Source organism: Vigna unguiculata, chromosome 10, assembly GCF_037176805.1.
Source record: "Vigna unguiculata cultivar grain cowpea cultivar isolate G323 ecotype 2 chromosome 10, ASM3717680v1, whole genome shotgun sequence".
Classification (NCBI taxonomy): domain Eukaryota; kingdom Viridiplantae; phylum Streptophyta; class Magnoliopsida; order Fabales; family Fabaceae; genus Vigna; species Vigna unguiculata.
Window position 1 is genome coordinate 15960433 of NC_140801.1, and position 27242 is coordinate 15987674.

The window sequence follows — 27242 nt, forward strand, 5'->3', positions numbered from 1 at the left end:
GCCAGAAATACTTCATATTTTTTTATAACTATTGGTATTGATTATCTCTTTAATTAGTTTTCTATCTCAACTATTTGTAATTCTTTATCATTATTATTTATTATATTTTGTATACTTTGCGTGTTTTAAGAGTTAGAGGTACTCAGTTAGCAAAAAAACTAAAAGTACAATATATATATATATATATATATATATATATATATATATATATATATATATATATATATATATATATATATATATATATATATATATATATATATATCGTCAATAGACGGGTTCGAACCTATGCGGGCATAACCCAACAGATTTCAAGTCTGTCTCCTTAACCACTCGGACATATTGACACTTTGCTAAGTGATCACTATTAGGGTTAACTGTTTAATTAGCATTATTATTATCGTATTAATATATATTATTGAAGCAATTTGATTTTATCTATAACAATCTATACAAATTCACATCCATTGATTTTAAATAAACACCCCTTGATGACAATTTTACATATGTCCCATTTAATGGTTTTGCTATCTTTTTCCAGCCATGAACGTAGTTCCCATTTTACCCCCAAACTCTTGAAGCTCGTCATTCTAATTGATGGGTTGTATTACAAAATTACGTTTCCCTCTCATCTTTGATGTTCATTTCTCTTGTTATTGATTGATTGACGTATCTTTGCTATTAGAAACTTGGAAGATTATAGATTCATCTGGTGTTTTTCTCCAAATCAAATTTTCATTGTGGTTTTCATTTTTGGTGCTCTCCATGTGTTGAGACTGTTTTGCTTTGTTTCAGGTAAATTTGTTTTTCATTTTGTTGTTATATTTTTTAGTATCTTTCCAAACTTGAAATCTGATTGTATTTGTAACGTCCCATTTAATAAATAATTTATTTTAAACGACACGTCACATAATATAATATGAAGAGCAAAGTTTCGAAGTATAAAGTCACTCCTACAAACATCCAAAGTACTTAAAATAGAAAGTATCAAGGGCACACCACAATGCCAATACAAAAGGAAATACGTTGACCGATATAATTCAAAAGAAAGCTAAATGATAAGGCAATACATGGGCCATAGCCCTGAAATAAAATTCAGACAAGCGGAAGCCATCCCAGAGGCTAAGTAGCGGAATCACCATTTTCCTATAGACCACGAGTAGTTCTCGGATCTGCTCACATCAATAAATTGATGATCATTGCAAAGCGAGAAAACCACACACACAGAACATACAACAAGCAGAAAGGGTAAGCTAGAGTAGACAACCATTTATCTTACAATTACATACAATTTCATAGTCCAAAATGCATATGTCAACCAATCATGTTATGACTTGCAAACAATACACTAAGACTCACAACACGACTCATCCGGATACATATAACTAGTCGGATTCAGCGGATGCTTGCACTTGTGGTGGTCTTTACTATTCTACCGAGCTGCTCTACCGAGCCAAATGTTACTCTATTTCTTTCTTCCACACACAAGGTTAACCCTTAAAGTGTTTCGGGCGTCCTGCTACTCTCACCACTCGAGTTAGTACGATCTATGTGAGGATAACTGACTCTTTAGAGTGTTAGGATGCAATCCTTAGCTTGAATCCTTACTAAATTATATAAATGGGGCACCACCATGAACTCCCACTACCAGGGGTCATGGAATTACATCCCGACCAACTGAGGCACCACCATGAGGTCTCACCTAGAGGCTTATGGAATTACGCCCTAACCAATGAGGCACCACCACGAAACCATCATGGGATTACGTCCTAACCATACCAATATCATGTTCCACCAACCAAGTATGTATTATCACGCATACCAAACTCATGCCAACATTTACCACCAATTCTTCATTCATAATTCATACCAAGATCATGCCAAACTTATCATTTCCAGCCCATAAATCACTTAACACATGCATACTTAACCAATTCATGCCTTAACAGGGTAATACAATCATACAAGAAATTACCAATCAAAGACATGAGAAAGAGCAGGCACCAAGCAAACACTTGCACCAGTCTCACTCAAGCCATGGACCCTCGCTCAGGCGAAAGGGGTCTTTCGCTCAAGCGACAGGCCCTCGCTTAGGCGAGACTGCCAACAGTGAAGGTTGTTGATTTCGTGAGTTCTAGCTTAGGCGAGCCCTCCTCGCCTGAGCGAGGCCACCCCTCGTCCAAAGGTGAGGCTCCTCGCTTGGGCTAAAACTGCAACGATATGCCAAGGCTCTCATGCGTTCTCGCTTAGTCGAGCCCCTCTCGCCTGAGTGAGATGTCACCTCACTCAAACGAAAGCTCTCTACTTGAGCGAGAGCTCGAGTACAAACCTGGCCTGTTTCTACATTGAATGGAAGAATGAGATTGAGCTTGAGCAAACTTGGTCAAGATTGGGGTTAAACCCTAGCAGAGCACAGTTTTGGGAGAGAATATGGAAACAGTGTGGCTGTTCTCTAAAAATGAGAAGAATGAGTGGGGTGTGTTAGGGCAGTTTAGGGTCCTTGGCCCCCTTTGGGCCAGCCTTAGGCCCAACTGATTTGGGGCAACCCATTTAAAATAAGGGCATATAATATAAGTGGGCCTTACAATATTCTTCTTACTTTATTTCATTGTTATTTTTAACCAGTTTGTTTGTATTGTTCATTCTTTTGGTTTTGTGTTATTGTTTCCTGTAATCGTTTTGTTTATGTAATTTTTCTTTGTTTGAGTTTCCTTTTTTATATTCTTTATAAAGTTTGTTGTTCTGTTTTCGATTTATTTTGTTATATTTTATGTTAGGTTTATTTGAAGTTAAATTTTTTGTTTGTTTTCCTTTGTTGAATGAAAGAACATATTTTTGCTTGGTTTATTTAGTTGTTACTTTTTGTATTTTTAGTTTTGTATCCATTTTTTTTATTTGTATTGTGTTTTGTTTTAGTTTTGTGTGAAATTTTCCCTTATTTGTTCAACTTTAAAGATGAATCGGTACTCTGTGAATGTAAGATAATGCATGTTTATTCATATGACTTTTCATTTTGATCTTAGTTTGTTTTGTGTAGATTTATATTAATATGTATTCATTATTTATGTAAATTTGTACATTGTTTTTACCACATTGGTTATAGATGGCCTGAAAAGTTGATTTTATTGGTGGGATTGATGGACAGAAAGAGACTCTTAAGCTTTGTGTTAGGACAATTGATCTTTGGTCTATTCAGAACCGTGATTCTAATGCCCATTTGGAAATGATTCTGATGGATTAAAAGATAATGTAGGTGTTTTCTTTTGTTTACTTGATTTATGACAATGTTGAATTGAGGGAAAGACTTACATTATGAATAATTTCAAATCTGTAACAAATCAATGTCAATATTATGTATATGATCACCCTTTTAAGTTATTGTTTATAGGAGCAACATCTGTTAAAGAGCAATTACTTCCTACCATTCCAATGAAGATTTTCAAGTTTAAGTTTATTAAAGGTGTACTTAATGCCAATTTCTTTCTTGATTTATTGGTTGGTAAGTTTGAACACTGGCAAATCAGATTTTAATTTATTTAGTTTTTCATCTGACTTTCCATATCAGTCATTACATGTTCTTAGTTTTCAAATATTTGTTTTGTATTAGATGTCATTGGTGTTGTGGACAATGTCAAGACGAAACCTCATTCTAAAAATTTGTTTTTGATATGCATGATTTTAGGTTAGCTTATTTCATTGTTTTGAAATTTATGTCGTTTCTAGTCTACAAGAAATCAACTTATTATCTACGCCAATTTTTTGTAGGTAATGTGTTATTTTCGTAGGTAATGTGTTGTTATCTACGAATTACCTACGAAGAAAATTTCGTAGGTATTGAGCTGTTTGGTAACTTTATCTACGAAAATATGTTCTAGATAACCTATCTACGAATATTATCTATGAAAAAAAGACATAGATAACTATCTAAGAATAACCTACGAACATGATTATCTACAAAAATAGTCATGGATAATTTACGACTGGAGTTACCTACGAAATATTTCATAGATAACTTATCAACGAAAACTGTCGTAGGTTATTTATCTCCAACATTCTGCATATGTAAATTACCTATGAAAATCGTCGTAGGTAATTTACATATGAAACTTATCGTAGGAAATGTTAAAATATAAAAAATATATATAAAAAAATTAAAAGAGTTTTAATTTGTCAAAATTATCATTAAATATTACTAATATTGATTGATGTCAGGACTTACGTATAAACTCTAACTGTAGACAATACAGTAAAAAATTGTGTCTACTCAATTATAGCTCATAAAAAATTATAGAATCACAAAATATAGTAGTTTTATATCATACACAAGAGAAGTGATGTCTAGACATAAAAGCTAGCCTCTACTAGTAGATCCTACAAATATCCCAACAATGAAATAACACCTTCAAATATAATAGCACATTCTTACAAAGGTTCTAGCAGCATTCATATCATCACATCAAATGAACATTAAAACAATAAATATAAAATAAAGAAGATAACATAAAATAGAAAATGAAATACATAATATTTTAAAGCCATGCATAATAGTTTATATCTTAGCCCTAGGTCATCCAACAATTTAACAACTAACTAATTTTAGTCATAGGTTAACAAGTCCTATAATTAAGAAACTGACTAATAATCTACATAGGTCAAGTTCTACAATTTAAAAACTAACTCCCCTAGTTCATAATTAAAAACCTAACTAATAATTTAGATAATGAGAAGAGTTTTGTCCATGATGTTGGTCCCTCTCTTTAGCATCATCCTGGTTTTTGTCCTCATTTTGTGGTTGTTCATTGACGTCTTGCAAAATGGTTTGTGCGGTGGGAGGAAGAAGAGGGAGAACAACAATTACTAGGGATTCTAATTTTCTCTACAGTCGTTGATTCTTGTCGATTCTCCTCCCTAGATTGACGAATCTCTTCTTCCAACCTTAGAATTTTTTGTGAATGTGTAACTATAGAACTAGATGTTTACTATGTGAAGGCTTCCCTGCAAAGATAATTTTCATTTAATTTTCCAACCTTAGGATTTTTGCCACCATAAACAACTATAACAAACGTTTTCCTTAACTTTTTTTCCTCACCAAGGTCCAATGGAGATATTTCTTCTCCTCCACCACAAGAAGTAGCCTTAGATCTTGCTTGGGAAAATACAGTCCAAAATTCCTCCTATTATTAAAAAATAGACATGTTATATAATGACAAATCTTTATATTTAAAAAAGGAGGAAAGATCTAAGAAGTTAGAGAAAATACATATGCTTGCTTAGATCTGTGATCTACAAAATCACCAATATTCTTTCAAACATGAGTATGATGGAAAAGCTCATTAAAATGCATATGACGACCCAATTATTCTACCTATAAACTAAAATAATTAATCATGATAAAATAGTAATCAAGTTATATAACAATATTTTTCAATGTACATACCATTCGAAGGGCATGCTCGTTGATGGTGATTTAGCAGCCTGTGTGCAAACATTAACCTTTCTCAAATGCTCGATTCTTTTGATTACAAGCACTCTTTGATCGAAAGTCAGGTTGGTTCCACTTAGCGAGCAAATTGTTCCATACTCTATCAAACATCGAGTAAGGTTTTTTCCCAAGTTTTCTTACTTCCATGAAGATTTCATAAAGTCTATGAGAGGCCTTTGTGTTGAAAATCTTTCTAATCTTCTCCTAGTGTTCAGGTCTTCAAGTAACATTTCTCTACATTAAGAGATAATCTAGTTAAAATATTGATTATTAAAGTAAACAATATATGCAAAGAAATTAAATATACTTAATTGAAATTTATTAAAGGGTAGGTTACAAACATAAACTTGCCTTGAACCTTTGGAAGAAGACATCCTTCTCTTCATCCAACATTGCACCCAAGTCAACCATGGCTCAACCTATCATTGCTTAATTGTCTCTGTGATTGCCCTGGAGGCAACTCTACTTAGGTAAAACCTAAGAATATAAACACAATTTCACTACCTAGACCAAGACTAATAACTAAAGTAGCTAGGATAAGTAAAAATCTGAATTATACTAACCTACTATCGTTGCAATATGAATTTTCAATGAAACTAAGCTTGAACTCGATAATATCGCTGCAACCTCTAAAACCTAGTTCTCTTCAAAATAGTTAATACATTAGATTGTTCTTCAAACCAACTTTGAAGAAGGTGAACGAGAAATTGTAACACCCCAATTTCGGGACGTCACGGAACGTTAGAAAATTTTTGCGATTCGCGGAAAAAGAAATAACCATTGAAAATGTTCCAATTAAAACTCTTTAATTTAAAATCAAAGAGGTAATCCGAATGTTAATTTGAAATAATAATATTAATAAATAAACAAAGTTCCAACTAAATACTAGAAATTAAAAGAAAATTTCATAATCTTCACTTCTTGATTTAAATCAACAAAATAAACCATAAATTCCCGAGTCCACTCCATCCTTTCCGATATCTACTTCGAGTCAGAAATATCTGCATTACCGTCTGCTCCCGTATTAACACACACGTTATACGATCATCGCACAGGCAACAAACACACAAACAAACAAATAGGGGTAAGCTAACCATAAACAATGATATTCATAAAAGACATTCATAAATAAAACATGTCCAATAATACTCAACATCGCATTCAATTAACACGGAAACTTTATGATCACAATCCATCCTTGGTTTGAACGCACAAACCCCAAACCCAACATAGTATCGCATTTATCTAAAATCTTTATTAAATTCCACAAGAGTTTTCAAGCAAATCAAAATACTTTCAACAAAATATACACCGTCACATCATGCTTGAAAAATATAGTTCCATAACATAAACCCATCAACTTATCAAATAATACATTCATACAACGAATCCAACGAACGACATTCATTCTAACACAGGCGTAACATCGCACACAAGTAACTATCCTCAAACAACCACTTTAACTCCATAACCATGCAACCCATGAAAACATATGTAATTCAAATCAAGCAAGGTCACACTAATAAGTATAGATAACCAAATAATATCATAGCATTATTTAATATTATCATGCCAAACAATACTTTCGAAAAATACCAAAAAGAATAAGGAAACAACTCCATGCACGTCATCTCACAACCATAGGGTATATGAAACATACTTTTAAAACCAAAGAGCTACCCACACCTCCAACGTTAAAATATCTCCATATATATGTGACAAAGAAACCATGAATTGTAGGAAATGTATGCATGAAAAGCATGTGGACCCCATGGTATTCTACCAACCAATCAACATGAAATTTGCAAAAAGAAGAAAAGACTAAAAATAACGTAGCTGCACCATTATGTAATTATTTTACCATTTATTTACTTACGGTAGGCCCTACCATGAGAGAGGTTTGGTGTATGGCTTTGCTTACAAGCATCCAATTACGAAAGAAACATATAACCCACATTCTGCAACCACTATGCAAATGTCGCATCATGCAAATGTCACCTCATGCTAAATTCACCAAAAAGAAGACTTTAACCCCATGGAAAAGAATATAACGTGAAAGCACTAAGAAGATATACTATGTATTTAAGTAATACATATTCCAAAGTCTAAAATCAGATTTGCATGCATTTTTCATGAATAAAGAAAAGAAACATAAAAACACCTTCTTTCTAATAGAAACCGTGACCCACCCATTCCAAAGTTAAATACTAGTTGCTTTGACTCTTTTTTCTTTTGCACCAGAGCACACCTAAAGGGGATTAACTTTAAAGATGAAAAACTACAATATTAGAAACCAAAGAGAAACTCCTGCTACCTCCAACATACACCTCCCATCAACCCCAACTACATGTTATGAAAGAGAAATAATCATGCTATAAAGAAAAACAAGTGCAGAAATAAAAATGCAGAACCCATCCTTGCACAAAGCTGTAGCACAATAAATAAGAAGCTTTCCACCAACCTTTATGAGTCATGGTTCATGTATATATGATAGATAACCCCAACTAAGAAAGTTTCCAAGAAGATTTGGAAGGAAATCGCCACCATAAAACAATGTTTTTACGTAATGTATAAAGAAGAGAAACCCAATTCATATGATCTGGAACTTTAGAAACTTGAAACAACCATGCAGTCCGTGGCATGAATCATACGAGTAACAAAATACTGCATCAACAACCCATTAAAGTTGCACCATATATATAACAAGAATAACCAACACATTCACGACACTAATTTGACAGCACCAACCAATCCAAGGACTCATACATTGAACAATCCAAATATAATAAAAGAAGAAAGAAAAAGAAAAGATCAAACTTCAAACAACACAACAAAATAAGGTTGGCTTCCCCTACCTCTGGTAGTAACCTTGATCTTTCGTTTCCTAATTCCAACCCCTCACGTCTTCCTCTTGAATTCCTCATCTCACCCTCTTCTCTCTCATGCAGCATATATCTTCCAAACCTCGTCTAAGTTTTGTAGGTTTTAAAAGAAGACCCTACTCCGTTTTCTTTAGTTTTTATACATACGTTTTTAGATAATATATATCGTTTTTATTCACTTAAATATATGGCAGCAAAGATTTACAACAGATAAAAAAACAGATTTTGTAGCTGCAGAGAGATTAAAAAAACAATAACCATATATATATATATATAAGCAAAGTGGAAAAAGTGGCTTTCAATAGCCATGCACGTGAAGTGAATGGAGAAAGTGGCATGAAATTTTCCGAAAATCTCTGCACCATCGTGAATGAGGAGAGAGAAGATTATTAGGAAAAGTTTCGTGGGTCCCACCCCAATTTAAATGAGAAAAGTAATAAGATTTTAAACCAAAAACTCCCAAAAGCAGCCAACCAGGTTCGAACCACAATCCTCGCAAACACACCAAATACCACAACCATTAAGCTACACACTTATTCACGATTTGTTGCGCGCTTATTACCTTATAAAACCTCGTTTCAAACAAATCATAATTAGATTAAATTAAATAAACAACAACTTAGATCACTCAATTAATAATTATTTTCTATTTCATAATTTAATAACCTAATTAAATTAAATAAATCAACAATATTAATCTAGCCATTAATTTTCTTTCTATGTGTTTTCCTTTAATCTAATTTTTCCCGGGTCTTACAGAAATGATAGAGGTCGAGATAATTAACCTGTTTTAGGAATCGAACTCGACGTCGCTGCAACCTTTTCAAGTTCTCTTCCAAGCTTGTCGACACTGTTTCCAAGCTGAAATCAAAACCCTAATGTTTGCACTTCTTCACTGTACGAACTTCGACAGCCTACAATGCCTTTCGTGCGAGCTTCTAATGCCTCTGACAGTCTCCGATAGGTCAACCCAAAGGCGTAGTGATTCGAAGGCAAAGTGTTTTGTTCAAACTTAGGAGTGTTTGTGTTCAAATAACATGAATGTCTCTGTCTTCGACAACCGTTTATTTCATAGGATTAGGATTAAGTTTTAAATTTTATGTTTTCATTGTTGACTTTCATTTTATATTTCGTATCGTTTTCTTTTATTTATAGTATATATATATATATATATATATATATATATATATATATATAATTATATACTGATATCAATGGTTAGTTTTTTAAAAAATTAATTCTTTTAATATTAATATTTAAATATTAAATGAATTTTTGTTTAATTAAATTAAGTTAAATATTCATATTTTATAAATAAAATACATACATATAATTTATTTTTATTTATAATGTATCATAAATAATTTATTTCATATTTAAAAATTTTAAAAATAAAACAAACTGTACCATAAATATAATAATATATAATAATATGTAACAATATAAATTAATTAATAATTTAATAATTCAGTTATTCGAATAAATTAATATAAAATATAAAAAATAGAGTAAACGATAAAAATAATTATCAAAATAATAACATATCGTTTCATTTTCAATATAAATAATAAGAATTATTTTAATACCTTTTATAATTATATTTAAATGGAAAAAATATTGCATTAGTTAAATGTTAGTTATTATTTTAAAAAAATATATAATAAACATAATTTACAAATAAGGGATAAACTTATATAATAATAAAATATATTTTGGATAATTTGTTAATATATTCATAGTTTTTAAGAATTTTAATAAATTTATTTTTTATAGAATAATTTGTATATTATTTTTTTAATTAGAAATTCTATTTATTAGCTTTGGATTAGCAACAATTTATAGTTAAAACCTTAACTAATTAGTTTCAACTTAGCTATCATATTATGTTGTATCTAATCCTTAACTAATTAGTTCCAACATAGTTACCATGTTATGTTGTGTCTAATTCCTAATTAATTAGTTTCATCTTAGCTATCATATTATTTTGTATCTAATCCCTAACTAATTAGCTTCAAATTAGTTACCACGTTATGTTGTGTCTAATCCCTAACTAATTAGTTTCAAATTAGCTACCATATTATGTTGTGTCTAATCCGTAACTAATTAGCTACAACTTAACTACAATATTTATGTTGTGTATAATCCCTAACTAATTAGCTTCAAATTAGCTATCATATTATGTTGTTTCTAATCCCTAACTAATTAGCTATAACTTAGCTACAATATTTATGTTGTGTATAATCCCTAACTAATTAGCTACAACTTAGCTACCATATTTATGTTATGTTTAATCCCTAACTAACACTACCAAAAAATTGTCTATTATCTACGAAAAATTATCTATGAAATTTTTTTCGTAGATAATTTCATTTTATGTACGAAATATTTTCGTAGATAACATTTATTTTTGTGGGTAATACAAAACAAAAATTACCGACCAAAGTTTCCTAGATAAACATATCAGACTTTGACAAAAATGTTTTCCACGAAAAATTACCTATCAAAACTAATGTAGCAAAAAAATATTATAAAAAATATTATTTTAAAAATTTACCTACGAAAAAAAATTCATATGTAACAATTATATAATATCTTTAATTAAAAATAATATCTTATCTACGGTACAATTTCGTAGATAACATGTTTTTATTTTCTCCCAAATAGCACTCTTCCTCCCTATACTGCAAAAATCTCCCCTCGCTGACCAAACATGAGTTTTGTTGAGCTACCGAGACCTTCATTTCAAATTGTCAAAATAGCCATCGTCGGTAGAACGTAGTGGCACCGATTATCGTCAGCAGCACCGACCAGTACAAATGTAGTGACGTCTCGACATTATATTTTTGCTCATCTCTGTCTCGATGCTGACGCTGATGCGAGAAAAGAGAGCCTCTCAATTGGAAATTGTGTTCCAGCTCGAAAGGGTCAGGTTCTCGGGCGACGCAAACCCTAATCTAGTGAAGGAAGCATAAACCCTTAGTGAATTGGGTCTTTTGGTCAAGTAAGTTATGAGTTTAGGGTTTTACATTCTGGATTTTTTTTTATGATTTTATTGAATCCCCACCTTCTCATCGTCATCATCTTAAATAGAAACATATTTGAAGCAAGTGAGAGATTCATATATCGAACCTATTTTATAAGACCACACAAACAAACGTCTAGGAAGAGAAAAATGAGCGGGATGTCAGTGACCGCTTGTACACATTTAGGAAAATATGAGCTCGAAAAAACCATTGGCGAGGGAAGCTTTGCTAAGGTAAAGTTCTCAAAGAACGTTGAGAACAAAAACCATGTAGCCATTAAAATCCTTGACTGTACCACGTACTATTCCATTTATCACTGTCTCTTTTGTTTTCGTGGTAGATTGTGGAAATGGAAAGATCTCTGTTTTTATAGGATATGATTTTTTATGTACAAAAACGAAATTATATACATGTGTGCCTAGCCAACAATTACCTTATGTACATGTTATGCATTTCTGGTTTGGCCATAAGAAATATAAGTGCTTAAACTTGAAAGCATATTGTATTAGTTGTTACTTTCAAAATGGAATTCATGTGTCTCATTTTGACTTTCATTTCAGCTACATTCCTTGTTTTAACTCTTAACTGAATGTATTTATTACAGGAGGATGAACTTCACCGCACTACTTGTGGAACTCCAAATTATGTTGCTGCTGAGGTACCTGCTTTATAATTTTAAGTATTAGATGCAAGACTTGATTTGTAACTCAAATTGCATTGGAATTTATATGGTGAGCTGTTTATGTTAGGAGCTTAATGATAGCTCAGTTTACATGTCCATCATGGTTTTCCTCAATTTACATGTCCTTCATGACTGGCCTAGTTGCTTAGTGAAGACACTGTGCAAGGATATTATCTCTCCATGTAAGTCATTTTTGTGTGCCATATTACATATTAATTCCGCATGAATTTCTATGTGCAGTATGTTGAACTCAAATCTAAGTTGCTGAAATGAAGTTGAACTATTCTTGATAGAAGAATCTAAGGTAGCTACAGAGGTACTGAGCCAATCTTTCATTGTTTTTACTAATTAACCTTTCTCATATATTCAATTCTTTCGTGTGGTATGGCACTTGTAGTTGGATTGGTTGGATTAGGATTATTTCAACGTGGGTTCCTAGTGGTAGGTGTTACTTAAATCTCCATCTTAATTGTCATAATCTCTATACTATTTTTTTGTTGACAAATGGCCTTTTATTGACAACAACTTATGTGAATGCAATACAATATCATCATCTTGAATAAATTTTATTTTGAATAATGATAAACATTAATATTTAAGAAACTTTTTTAAAATCCAATCTTTGAGGTTGTTACCTGTTTAAGAGACAACAATTCAATAATAATGTGTTTGATTAATGTTAACGTATTAGATTTCTGAAGGACTTTGCATGCTTCAAGTCAATCACATCATACAGGAGTTAGGTGATTTTTCATCAATTACAGAAATGAGGTATTAACATCAATGTCATGCAAGATGATATTGAATGGAAAACATAGAAAACAAACATGGAAAACATGGAAAACTTTTTATTCTGCATTTCTAAACAAAAAATGATCATTTTAGTCATGCTGCATAATTTTTTGTGTTTCTGTTATATGATTTCAAAGTTATAGTTAAGTTAGTTTATTTAAACACTTTGATATAATTTCATTTTACAAATTTTTGAAGGTCCTTGTTGTCCCAAGAGAAGTACGGTGTGCTCCTTCAAATCATGGTCTTTGGACCATACCAACTAGATTTGTTATACAGGTAGTTAAGTACCGTGACACTATTATTTAATTATTTAAATTGGATAGTATAGAGATATTTTCTACTGCACACTAAAAAATATGGTAATCTGCATGTATACACTTATTATTATATATGCATGTTGTAATATCATGCCTATTAATCTATCATTAAATTTCAATGATCGATTAAGTTAATGCAGGACAAGAACAGTTTGCATGCTGCCATATTAAAATGTTTTTTTTTTTTTATTTCAGTTATCTATGAACTTTTTTGTAGGTAATTTACCTACGATGGTTTTCAGAGATAATTACTTACAAAATTTTTCGTAGGTAATTTACCTACGAAATATTTCGTAGGTAATTTCACTATTGGATGATAAATTTTTTGACGAAAATTTTCATGGATAATTATGGACGTTCCAATTTCGTAGAAAACATTTATGGATAAGTTATCTACAAAACATATTTTCGTAGATAAAGTTACCTACCAGCTCAATACCTACGAAATTTGTTTCGTAGATAATTCGTGGATAACATCATATTACCTACGAAAAAAGCACATTATCTACGAAAATTTGGCGTAGATAATAAGCTGATTTCTTGTAGTGTAATTAGCTACAACTTAGCTACCATATTTATGTTATGTTTAATCCCTAACTAATTAGCTACAACTTAGCTACCATATCTATGTTATGTCTAATCACTAACTAATTAGCTACAACTTTATTACCATATCTATGTTATGTCTAATCCCTAACTAATTAGCTACAACTTAGCTACCATATTTATGTTGTGTTTAATCCCCAACTAATTAGCTACAACTTGGCTACCATATTATGTTGTGTGTAGTCCCTCACTAATTAGCTACAACTTTGCTACAATATTAATTTGTTGCTAATTTGTACTAATTAGTGAAGGATTAGCGAATAAAATTTTCCCTCGCTAATTTCCCTCGCAAATCAACAAATTTCTTACAGTGTTGAAGTCCAATAAATATAGCCAAAAAACACACCAATAAAAATCTTATTAGTTGCCTGATTCTTGAGCCCAAAATGTTATAATATCATCTAGTTGCTCAATATAACCCTAATGAACAAGAACACAATTATGAAATAAGTTATCAGATAGTAATAATGGAATATAAACATGAAACAAGAACATAATTTATGATTCTTTCATTTTATTGTGCATGATTTTATCACATTTAAAAGTTCAAAAAATTTGTTATGAATTCAAGAAAAGGAAAGAATAGTGTGGAAAGGTTGTGGTTTGGATGAGGGAATTGTGAGTGTTCAGTAGTGCAAGAAAAAAAAAGAAAAAGAACAAAAAAAAGAACAATTGGGGTAGTGTAGATTCGTGGTTGAGGTTTTGGAGATGAGTGATGTAAATGTTCAAAAAATTGGTTGTGTATGGAGAAAGCAAGAGTATGAACAATTGGGGTAGTGTAGATTCGTGGTTGAGTAAAAGCATGGAGTTTGACAAAATAGCTACTCCATTGTGCTTACCAAATTGATTTTGCTTGTGAAAATTTGGTTGAGCATGGAAAAAATATATTATGACATATTATGACCTCACTTTCCACCCATTTCTTACCTACTTCTCTTCTTTTCTTTTCTCTTACACTTCCTTAATTTATTTCCTTCAACTAAAGAAAGGCTAATTATGGGCTATGAATACTAAATCAAAGAGGAGTGTGAGAGAACACTTTTTTAAATATACAAATCTGTATTGGTTATCAATGGCTTATTAAATAAAAAATAAGTAATATAATTGAAGAATATGAATCAATAAAGAAGAAGTTGTGGACTTACTTGAACATATTGCATGAAAGGAACTATCTTACGTAACAACAGGCATACAACTACATAGCAACATAAGAATTTAATAAATACAATGGTCAAGATTATTCGTAAAAGGAACTTTCAAATGGAAAAAAAATAATTAAATTAAAAAGAGAACTAAGGAACATTAAACAAAATGCCATGTCTTGATATCATTGGGAAAGGAAATGCCTGGCAAGTTGAGGGGATTAATTTTTAAGTCAACAATTTTGGAGTCAGAGAGCAAAAGTTAATTCTCTAGTCAGCAGACTTATTTTATGGGTATGTTCAAGAATGACCACTACAAAAGAAATTATGTTGCTTGACTACACATGTATGTGCTTCAAGTTTTAATAAATGAGTACCTTGCTAAAATATCATGCTAGTAGGTTACTGTGGAAGTGATTTAGATCCAAAAAAGAGAACAACCAATTCATTAACTGCCAAAAAGGAATAAGGTAAGCACTACTTCAAAACAGTAACAAAAAAGATTTTGAAAGGAAACTTTCAAAGCACTACTTCACAAGCAATAAAGGTAAACTTGTTAAAGAATTATAACAATATGGTTTCATAGAAAATATCCACTTAAAAGGAAACTTAGTCAATCTTCATTTTTGAGCATCCTACTTAAAAGATAGCTTCTTTTCAGCATCCTTTGGAGGTTCTTCAATGATGTATCTTATCAGTTGTTCAACATATAGTTTTGCAGACAAAGTGCAACAAACAACATTGAACTTTGTTCAGTACCAATGAATTAAATGGCTTGTGTGGTCGACAATCACGCAATAAGATACCACATTTGAAAATAACAAAGAGAATAATTGATCCCAAACCCCACAGGCAACTTTGTTACCAATATCCAAGCCAAGGGAATGTATAATTTAAAACCCAGTTACTAATTATCTTAATCTTTTAAACTGATGTAGAAAAAATTTGGTGTTCAATCAATTTTATTTACATCTTTAGAAGAGAAAGGTATTGGGAGCTGCACAACCAAAATTGTGATAAAATTTCAACCACAACCAAAATTTCTGGAACCTATAAGAAATTAACGTGATCCTCTTCTTTAATGTCTTCTTTTGTTGCTTCATCTTCTGTTGCATCAAATAAATCATTTAGAAAATTGGGACCGAAAAGGTATTTTAACCTTATTATAACAATGAAATCGATAGTTGAAAAATATTTAGTCGAGGTATGGTTTCACTTCTTTGCAATTTATCAACACATGAACGTGGACCGAATCCCATTCTCTTTGGGTTAACCAATGAATCAATGGCTTGCCAGAAGGACGAGTTGGTTGGTTGAAGATGGATAATGATGGTTGGTTGGTTTCAACTCCCATTTCATTTCTACTACTTCGCGATGACAACATATAACTTTTGAAATAGTGGGAGTAAAAATAAGTTGTTTCTCGGTGTATGTAAGATGAACATATCGATCCTTCAACCTGTGCCCTATTTTTTATTGATTGCTTAGAATCACCCATAAATCTATAAAAAATGATTTGTTTCTTGGCCATTCTTTGTAATCATTAAATAAATGCATTTTATATGAAATATATTGATCATATATTACCTTTTAAAGGGATACATCCACCTACATTGCATTGGGCCACCAAGTCGAGCTTCATATGCAAGATGAATTGGGAGATGTTCCACTGAATAAAAGAATGCAGGGGGGATACTCTCTCCAACTTGCAAATAATTAGTGGAATGTTTTCTTCCATTGTAACCAAATTGTCATACCTCAATGTCGTAGAGCATAAGTCTTTAAAGAAATGACTTATTTTGATTAAGGGATTTAAAACATGTGATGGCAATATACTAAATGTAATAGGAAGTAAGCACTCAATGAACACATGACAATCATGGCTTTTCATCCCATGTATCCTTCCCTTTTCAACATCAACATCAACTACATATCGATCCTAAGCCACCAAAGCCTTTAGCTACTCAACTACTTGAGCTCATTCGATACCAGACAAGTGCTCATTGTCTATCATAACTACTTAGACCAGATCTTGGCTTCCAAACTCCTTTTAGGAGTGTGTATGAGAGAATCATGTTCAAGAGAACTATGAGGAAGCATAACCTAGTAAGAAGAAGAGCTAGCACCGAAGAAGATCTCAACATTGGCTATTTGAACACCGCTTACTGTACTAGCGGTTGTTGATTCAATTGGCTTAGATTCAATAGCTGTCGAGTCAATAACTAGATTCTTCAATACAGGTACAAAAGCTCACTCATTCCGGAATGGTCGAGTAGATTCATAAGAGGCAAAAGCAGGAACCACTATTTGACTAGAAAGATGAAAGGTGGAAAAAGGCTCCTTAGGCCACTCATTCTGAAACCCAGAGAAAATGATTTAAGCCCGTAGGGTGTAAATGGATAAGACCAATAGGGAACCAAACAAAAGCCAAGATTGAGAGATAGAAGGCTAGGGTTGTCGCCAAGGGGTTCACTTGGAAAGAGGACATCAACTACATTGAGACCTTCTCCCCGCTTTCTATTCCTTCCCGGCATAAGTTATACAGAAGGGTGGCTTATACCAGCTAACGAACACTTCCCCAGTAAAGAATTGCATCGCATAGGTGAAAGGCGATCCTTAATAGCCTAAGGAGATTTTCGATGACTTAGCACTATCAAAAGGAAAGGAAGGAGAATAAGGGAAGGTGCCAAGCCTGATTGCAACACGAGTAAGAGCCTATCTTGCCCATTTCCAAATAGACAAAATTGGAGCTAACTATATAGAAGAAGACTCTATGTGTAGCTACAGAGAGGATAAAAGGTGGGAAGATGTCTTTAGCTAAGCGATTCAGGGTCTTTTCTATACCCAAGATCTGATCCCGTTGATTAATAATCAGGATGATACAATTGGTTGTAAGACTTGGTTGGAACACAAGGTTTAGCCGAATATTAGTGATGAGTCATTATTTTCTTCTATTCCACTTGCCTTTGTGCATCCATTAGACAGTTGATTAGTGCTTAATTGTTCATCATTAGAGTGTTTTTCATCTGTTGGGCTTTATTGGGCCACTGTTCCGAATTTGGACTAATTTCACATTATTTGGCCTAATTTTTGTTTTTAATTATTTTTAGGTATTTGGGTGAAGCAATTTTGGAGCTTGGACATTAATATTTAGTTCAAGAGACTTTCCACATCATTGCCACATCATTTCCATGTCATTTCCACGTCAGCAAAGTCAATGGGTCAACATTTGAGGCCCAGAGTGGCATTTTTGTAAATCTGAGTGGCAGAGTGGCAGTTTTGTAAATATGAGTGGCAGGGGTGATATGACCACGAATTAGGTTTGCATGAAAGGAGGCCAGCCACTCCATCATCTTCAACCTCTCTTCAAAAACCTCCATTTTCGTTCTCCAAGCTTCCATGGACGCCCCCCTTGCGGTTTTTCACGTTTTTGGCTCATTTTTACCGTTTTTATGCATATTTGACAGCACCCATTGAGGGTTTTACGTTTTGAATTCGTTTTCTTGCTTGGGCAGTTCGTTTTGTGGGTTTTATTGACTTGGAACAATACCCATTCATGGGATTTTCGCATTTATATATGAAAATACCGTTTTGCATTCCATTTAAGCTTTGAAATCTCTATTTTTGCTCTTAAATTGCGTTTTTCAGATTTCATAAGTTAGGGTTCTTGGTTCTATTTTGTTATTGCAGTTTTGAAGTGTTTGATTGTTCATTTTCCATGTCTAGCTAAGTTTTTCGTATTGGTTCCTTGAAGAAACTGATTTGAAACCATGAGGTTGATGTTTTGCAGTGCACTCCAATTCCTAATTTCTCTTCATCCTATTCAATTTCGTAGCTTTGAATGAAATGGAATTTGTGATGCTTAATCGTGGGTTCATATTTTGCACAATTTCAAAATCCTTGTCATGCTTAGTGAGTTCGGGTTTTGGCCACAGTTGCTTAATCTGTGTGTGTGTGTGTGTGAAATTGAAAGTAGGATGTGTGCTATGCTTAATGGCATAATGAAGCTGTGTTAATTTTCGCATAGTTGATTAATTCGGATTTCATGAGAGTAAATTGGATAAGAGACTTGATTTAGTAACCTGTGATTGGTGGATTTTTAGTGGAATCAAGGGACCAGTACGTTTTGAATCGTGTGTTTAATTCAGTTTTGGTGTTTTGATTAGAATTTAGCAAACTTGTGTGAATCTGCCAACCCCCCCCCCCTTGTGTTTTATTGTTGTGTTAATCTGGAAATTTCGCTTTAAATGAAAATATTGGTCGTTGGGAGACGATTTGGTTCACTTTCATATACTATATTTAATATGTTTTAATTTGGTGGGGTACGACCTCTATCAATTAGTTATTCATTTTTGAACTGGAATGCCTTCGTCCAAGTACGTTCCCTTCATGACAAGAAGAGGAGCTTTAGTTTTAGAGCACCTAGAGGAGTATAGATCAGCTATTTTATTCTTATCTTTGGATGCTTAGCTGATCTTCCGCAATTGGTTTTGAAACCTATATGTCTTAAGGATGGCTAGCTCATCCTTTCATCCACATTAAATGGGTTAATGGGAAGCTCATGAAGGATGGGTATTACACTGGAGTGAGCGAGTTAAAGGTAGTCATAACCCTTACTTTATAACCTTCAGTCCGGCGAAGCTAGCTAATAAGGAAAAACCCTCTTCTAACTCCCTACTTGTAAGCCTTCTTTCTTCCTTTCCTTAACAAGTAAGCTAGTCAACTACCTTCTATCTCCTTTTCAAAAAAATATCCCCAATAGTCAAGATCTTATGTAGGAGAGAAAGAAGGAATCTATTGATTCTATGGTAGTTGAACATCTTAACTTTCATTATTCTTGATATAGTTCCTTCTTATTGATAGCACCAAAAAGAGAACTCCACCTTCTAGGGGATTCAGGTTGCTCTCTTGGCAAGCATACCAAAAATAAACTATAGTATAATGATTTTAGGTAAGAGTGTTAAACCCACGAGAAACAAATTAAGTTAAAATAGATAGTTATCTCAATCAGCATATGCACAAAGATTTTAATTTCATTTATCATTGACTATTGCATAAAATTAGTATAGTAAAAGCGGAAAAGTTAAGAAAAATTTAGTAAAAGAAACTGGGATTGAATTTCATCTATCTCCCGTGTTTGTAATCTAGATGAATATAATACAAAACCTCTGAAAATACCAATATTGATGCAACACCTAAAAATCATTTATACCGATTCCTCGAGTATAAAATTCATAAGATTAGTTCCCTGAATATTGATTCCTCACATATTCAGCAAACTATCCAACATTACGGTCGAGTGTTATAAGCAATTGATATATTGAGATCTATTCCTAACATCACAGTATATCAAGTATCATTGTTCAAATTAGATTTTCAAAAATACTTTCTAGTCATATCTAAAAATCAAAATCAGGACATCTATTGATCAAATAGAATGAAGCATAAAGAACAGAACAATAATACCAATATTGAGTAGAAATAGAAATGCTATATATAAATATCACCAGATTACATCCAAGTTCGAGTTGATTACATTCAATCCCAAGGAAAGAGATTAGCCACTCATGGTAGCCATCAAAATCCTAAGAACTACAATAGAAGAAGAAGAAAATGAGGAAATGTGCTCTGCTCGTGGTCACCAAGCTCTTCAGATCTTTCTCCCACCAGCCAACATCACTCTCTGATTCCAGGAATATATATACTCCACGAACATTTCGCTTAAGCCACCTGAATCTCGCTTGGGCAAGATAGAGTACTTCACGTTGAAGAAAGGTTGTCGCTTAGGCGACCACATTCTCGCTTGGGCGAGAATTGCAAAACTACATGGGCTTCTTCACGAACTCTCGCTTAGGCGAGAGCAGGCTCGCTTGAGCGAGAATGGCAGCAAGTGTCTCGCTTAGGTGAGATGACTTTGGCTTGAGCGAGATTGTTCTGGCTTGGTTGAGACTCCTTTGATTTGTGCAACCTGTTGCACAAATTCTTCCATTTCTTCTTTGTTTCTTGATTTCTCTTTTGCTCTTCTTAAGTTCTTTCCTCCTCTACTTTAATTTACCTGAAAAATAAACAAAATAGGGATCAAATGATTTCTTTAAGTAAAAACTTAGAAGCATGTGATTGAATCTCATTTTTCCTAGATTTAGGTGGAATCAACATGATATAAACATAAATTACAAATAGAAGTGCCAACATTTCATATGAAAATTACTCATTTTTGGCACTTATGAATTTGATTAGAGGACTTCCTTTAACTCTAAGACTAGGGATTGAAGGAATTGGTGGGAAATCCAAAAAAGCTCAAATCCCACTGTTAAAACATTTAATAAAGAGGAGAGTCGGTCTTCCACACTTACTCATGAAGAATAATCCTAGCAATTCTCTCGGTTAAATCCATCAAAGCGCAAGCCTAAATGTACGTTGCGTGGATTGACTACAAAGTCTGGATATACCCAATGAAAATGCTTCCAAGCTTCATCATTTAAGGGATGACGTAACACACCTAAGCTACTTCTATTTTCATGATGCCAAAACATGTGACTAGCAGTTTCAATTAATGCAAACAATCTCTGTAACCTTGGAATTATATGTAAATAGAACATTGTTTTCACTGGAACATGTTTTTTTTTGCATTTGCTCTTGTTTTTCGGTGATGATAAGGGCATATCACAAAATTTGCAACATATAAGTGCTCCATCATTTTTCCCATATTCATTGTCGTAAAGCAACATGCAACCTTGTACACAACAAGCAATCCTTCTAGCAGTCAATCCAAACATTGATACTAATCGTTTAGAATCATAGTAATTTTTTAGTAAAGCTTTATTCATTTGTGTCACACTTTGAATCATTTTGGCTATAAAATCTAGAAATTGGTCAAGGACATCCTAATTCGACTTGCATACTAAAAGTCTAACACAAATTGATAATTTAGACTCTGATGATCCTTCAAATAATGGTTCATTTGACTCGACTAACAAACTATAAAATTGTTAAGTTGCTTCATTCATAGGCTCTTCAAAGTTTGTTTCTGGTATTTCAAATGACTCATGTTGTCTAAGAGCATCACACAACATGTCATGCAATGAGTTAAATTTTTGACCTTCAGTCACATATATATGACTGTCTAAAGCATCATCAACATGATGGGAAATATTCTCTATGGCTTCCTTGTGATCAATCCAAATAAAGTAGTCAGGCATAAAGCCATGCTTGTAGAGGTGGAGTTTGATTGTTTGAACATTATAAATCGTTGTACACTTACATTTATTGCATGAGCATTTAAGTTGTCTTTCATTAACATAACTTTCTTGTTGATAGGCTCTTTCGAGAAACTCTTCAACCCCAGCTACGAAAGTGGGTTTCAAACCACTTCTACCATTAAACATCCTATAATACTTCCAATTACAACTTGAAGGAAATGAAGTCATGATCTGTGTATTTAAAACAATTGCATATATATTATAATCCAAAATGTACAAAATACTTGCAACATATATACAACAATATTAACTAACAACTAACGGAGAAGATATGGACATATATAGTAGAAAAGCATGTACACTAGTTTGCACAAAATTATCCACTATGTAATCTGTAAGACCCACTTGTTTTTTTTTCCATAATGTTTAAGGGCTGCCCCAAACCAGTTGGGCCTATGGCTAGCCCATAGGGAGCCAAGGACCCTAGGGTTTCTCATTTTTAAGTTGTTTTTGCTCATTCCTGTTGTATTTTATGCTCTTGATGATTGTATAAAGCTTTTGATGGTATGAAAATAAGTTGGGTGTTGTTCTGATTGGACGTATGTTTTGAGCACGCGAGAACAATGGAGAACCTTGGTATTTTTGCCCAAGCGAGCCAGTCTCGCCCAAGCGAGAGTACCAGAGGTTGCTCCCTGGAACTTGCGTGAGTTGCTGCTCAAGCGACGAGCTCCCATTTTTGAGCGAGAGTTCATCTCGGTCAGGCGAGGAGGTCTCGCCTAAGCGATAGAACGCGAAAGCTCTCTATTCCTCTTTTTGAGCTCTCGCCTAGGCAATAGGAGCTCGCCTGAGCGAGAGAACCCTCTCGCTTGAGCGAGACCTGTCATCCTGAGCGAGAAGTTGGGCGAGAATGTGTTTAGTTATGTTTTCCCTCTATACTTGGATGTTTGCCATATGTTTGGATTGAGTAATCTTGTAAAGCATGAATTAGGTAAAAATGTATGAGTAAAATGATTAATGGTCTGTGATGGATAAGTTAACATGATCTTGGCATGTGACATGTATGAAATGGTTGGTTACAGAAGTGGCATGGAATTGGCATGAGAAATGATTCTATATTGATTGATGGAATATGATGTTAGTAAGGTTAGGACGTAATTCCACGATAGTTTCGTGGTGGTGCCTCATTGGTCAGGGCATAATTCAATGAATCTCTATATGAGATCTCATGGTGGTGCCTCATTTGGTCAAGACGTAATTCCATGACCCCTGTTAGTGGGAGTTCATGGTAGTGCCTCATTTATATAATTTAGTAAGGATTCAAGGTAAGGATTGCATCCTGACACTCTAAAGAGTCAATTAGTCTCACGTAGAGCGTACTAACTCAAGTGGTGAGAGTAGTAGGAGGCCTGGAACACTTTAAGGCTAACCTTGTGCGTGAGGGGATGAAACACGGTAACAATTAGCTCGGTAGAGCAGTAACGGCCACCATAAGTCCAAGCATTTGTTGAATCCGACTAATTATATGTATCTGAATAAGTCATGTCTTGAGTCTTAGTATATTGGTTGCGATTCATCACATGTTTTGTTGAGGTATGAATATTTGGATATAAAATTGCATTTAATAGTATGATAAATCATTTTCTACACTAGCTTACCCTTTCTGTTTTTGTTGTGTGTTGGATGTGCTTTCTTCTTTTGCGATGATCATCAATTTATTGATGGGACCAGATGTGAGAACCCCTCGGGGTCGTCAGGATGATGAAGATTCCGCTGCATAGCTTGAGTTGGATCCTGTTCCATCAAGTTTCCTTTAGGGGTGTAGCCCTTGTACTATGTTGCTTTTGAGCTTTTATGTTGGATAATGCCTAATTTTCTATCCTGTTTTGTATTGGCAATGTGGTGTGCCTAAGTTTCCTCTAAGTACCTTTGGAAAATTGTGAAGTGACTTAATACACAGAAAACTTTGCTCTTCTTATTATATTATGTGATATCTCATTTAATTAAGTTTATTTATTCAATGGGACGTTACATAATCTTTTAATTATTAAAGTCTTCTAGTTATAGTGATCGATTCTTTTAAATAATAGGTTAAAATACCTTTTTGGTCCCAACTTTCGTCAAGTTTTTTCAAATAAGTCCTAATTTTGGTATTGTGTTCAAATAGGTCCTACTTTTCATCAATTTTTTTCAATTGGGTCCTTTTTTGCTAACACCGTTTAAATCATTAACGGCTGTGAACAGTGACTGCCACGTGTCACTTCGTGGTTTTTTTAAATTTTTTTTATATTTATTTTTGAATTTTTTTATATTTTTTATATTTTTTTTTAAATTTTTTTTAAATGTACACGTACACGTGACTAGGTTGACACGTGGACATTTAAAAAAAATTTAAAAAAATTCAAAAAAAAAACACGAAGTGACACGTGGTACACTACTGAGTTGACACGTGTACATTTAAAAAAAATTTTAAAAAAATTCAAATTCAAATTCAAAAAAATTCAAAAAAACCACAAAATGACACGTGGCAGTCACTATTCATGGCCGTTAATGATTTAAACGATGTTAGCAAAAAAGGACCCAATTGAACAAAATTGACGAAAATTAGGAACTATTTGAACACGAAACGAAAATTAGGACTTATTTGAAAAAACTTGACGAAAATTGGGACCAAAAACGTATGTTAACCTAAATAATACTACTGAATTGATTTCACTACAGGTCTTTTTTGATTCATTTTTAGTGTAGTTTTGTCTTTGAAACAGTAATAGCATGCACCCTTGGGCTTGTATCTACGTGTGTGTTTGTTTTCAATAATGGTTGTAACAGTGGCTTTCTAAATAAGACCTAAGTTGAAAAATCAACCATGCATTAAGTTGCAAAATGGAAATAAATTTCAGATAATCTGAAGATTCAAAATTAAAAGAAGGATGCATGAAGACATAATCAGTTACTTCGTATGTTACTTCACATCGTTTTAAGTATTACGTTGTTAAGAATGAATAGATACAAATGTTATTAATTATATGAAATTGAATTAAATTTAAATCTTATGAACTGAAAGTTTTTAATGTAAATATATGCATATATTGTTAGGGGGAAAATAAAGATACGTTTAAGGTGGTCCCTAACCTAACGCCTAAAGATGAAGAATCAGATTGCTTCAAATGAACTCGATCCGGTTATTATTCCATTACTTCCAAGTCAGAGAGAACGTAAAAGAACGTGGAAATGAAAAGACTAAAGATTGTTGTTGCAACCCAAACCAGTTTTCAGCTGTTGTTTTTTCTCTCTCTCTCAAGACCAAAGACTAAAGACTCAATTTTCTAAGAAATGGAACTGCATTGCACACAACCAACACGTGAAGTTTGTAACACCCCATTTAAATTAATACCCTTAATTAAAAGAGGCGTCACATAAAATAACATAATAGCGCGGTTCAGGAGTGTAAACATTACTCCCTACAGTCGTTCAAAAGAAAACATGAGAGAAACTGGGCACACCACGATGCCAATATACAATCATACAAAGTACGATAGTATTCTAAAATAAAGCCCAATGGCCAGACAATACATGGGCCATGGCCCTAACAGAAAAGCCCAACATCGAAGACCAGCCCAGACAACTATGCAGTAGAGCCACCATCGCCCTGTTGACCATGAGTATTTCTCGCATCTGCTCACACCAATAAATTGATGATCATCGTAAAGAGAGCGATCCACACCACAAAACATACAACAAACAAAAACGTAAGCTAGAGCCAAAAAGATTTTATCATGCAATCAGATATACTTTCACAGTCCAATATACACACATCATGCAAGCATGTTATGACTTTCAAATCAATACACTAAGACTCGACTCGACTCATGTCGATACATATAGTATAGTCGGATTCAGCGGATTCTTGCACTTATGGTGGATTACCCTGCTCAGCCCTGAGCTAAGTGTTACAAGTGTTATAATGTTTCAATCCCCCACCCACAAGGTTAGCCCTTAATGAGTTTCAGTCCGCTCTAAGTGAGAGTAATTGATTCCTTAAAGTGTCAGGATGCAACCTTACCTTGAATCCTTACCAGACTATATAGATGGGGCACCACCATGGACTCCCACTAATAGGGGCCATGGAATTATGTCCCAACCACTAAAGCACGATCCTGAAATCCCACCTAGAGATCTCAAGGAATTACGCACTAACCCCCGACCAATCATGCTCAATCAATCAAGTAATATTTATCATGTAGATAATCTCATGCCAACCTTTATAAACCATCCTTCTTCATATCCAAATGTTGAATCCATACCAACTCATCCTTCCCAAATCATGAAAATAGATTTTGTATTTCATATCATTACCATGTCTCTTTGATACCAACCATCTTATTTAAATCACATGCCAGGTTCATGCATAATCATTTGTCTCATGCTTTTAACAAAATAATAAAGTCCAAGTAAGTATTAACCATTCAAGATCAAGGAAACAACGAAACATCACAGTACCCTTGCCCAGCTCCTCGCTTAGGCTGAAGGGTCTCACTCAGGCGAGCCCCCTTCGCCTAGGCGAGGGGTCGAAAAAGGGAACAGTAACCTTACGCGGGATCTCGCTGAGGCGAGCCTCCTCTCGCCTGAGCGAGATGTTCGCTTGCTCAAAATAGCGTAGGTCGCCTGAGCGACTACGCGCGTAAAGTAACTTGGGCGAGCCTCTGTTGATCTCGCCTAGGCGAGGAATACTTGCTTGGGCGAGAAAACCAGTGCCCACCACTGTTCTCTCGTGCAACAGTCCAACAATACAACCAAACTAACGCAATAAACATCTCATAAGCTAACAACAGCATGCCATCCAAACAAATCATGCAATATCATCAAGCAATCACGAAAAAACTACACAATTAGCAAAACCCTAACTTCCCTTACCTGGAAAAGGGCTAGCAGGTGGGTTCTTGAGTACGAAGAGAGAAGTGTTATAGCTCTTAGAGCAGTTTAGCGAGCTGGGAAAAAAAATAAGGAACAACATGAAATGAAGCTACCCATAATGACCTTAGTTGGAACTCGAGACAATAGTGCTAAACAAGAGATGTATGGGATGAAAGGCAACTTACGTGGATGGAATGGGTTCG

At 33.7% G+C, this 27242-nt stretch overlaps 1 non-coding gene and 1 pseudogene across 1 annotated transcript; both read right to left on the minus strand.

Annotated features, from left to right (window-relative positions):
• Positions 1-265: 265 nt before the first annotated feature.
• TRNAS-UGA (transfer RNA serine (anticodon UGA)) lies at positions 266-347 on the minus strand. The gene has a single exon. It is a non-coding gene; the product is annotated as a tRNA-Ser (tRNA).
• Positions 348-4695: 4348 nt separating this feature from the next.
• Positions 4696-5670, minus strand: LOC146882221 (uncharacterized; annotated as a pseudogene).
• Between the last annotated feature and the right edge of the window lie 21572 nt (positions 5671-27242).